This window comes from Penaeus monodon, chromosome 21 (assembly GCF_015228065.2).
Source record: "Penaeus monodon isolate SGIC_2016 chromosome 21, NSTDA_Pmon_1, whole genome shotgun sequence".
Lineage (NCBI taxonomy): Eukaryota > Metazoa > Arthropoda > Malacostraca > Decapoda > Penaeidae > Penaeus > Penaeus monodon.
In genome coordinates this window covers 42990122-42990848 of record NC_051406.1, presented here as the reverse complement: position 1 = coordinate 42990848, position 727 = coordinate 42990122, and positions in this window count along the sequence as shown.

Genomic DNA, 727 nt, shown 5'->3' with positions numbered 1-727 from the left:
AATCATTAGGTTATTTGAAGATTTCTGGTATTCTAAAGTACAAACGAGTGTTTTGACATCTAGCTTTCAGACGCAGGATGAGCCTTTCGCACGTGCCAGTATTCGAGTGTTTACCGATTATTGCGTAAAAGAGGATGAGGTAGAAAAAATTGTATTCCTATGACGAGTGGTCTTAATGCTTTATAATACGCACAGATGGCTATGGTAAGCATCCTCCAGAGGGCTGGATCTGTATGGACTTCTGAGAAGAGATTAGTGTCGTTGTTTGTCGCATCCTCTTAAGGGTACTCTTCTGAATCTTCAAGAAAAAATACCCAAAGAGTAACGGAGCGTTTTTTAAAGAAAGGTTAAAGATTAAAATGATTACCAAAGGGTGGTCTGGTGGTCAGTGGCTTTCGTGTAGCCAGTGAGAAAACAAGAGGCAATAAAGAAATAACGTTACTAGCATTAGTTTTTTTTTATGAAATCTTCCGTAGAGAAATAAAAACTAGTAAAATTGCTTCACCTTATTCGCGTCGCTGTAGCTTCGTGACGATTTTTCTCGTCGTTTTAAATCTATCATGCACAGTGCTTTGGGTGATGCTGCTGCCGTGTTCATTGAATTGCTAAACATTTGTAGCGCTTGTAACATTTCCACTGATTGCTGCACATCGAACATTTTAAACCACTTCGCTTTGGGTGACGGCATTTCGTTTCATGTACAGTAGCCTACATTGCAGCAATTACA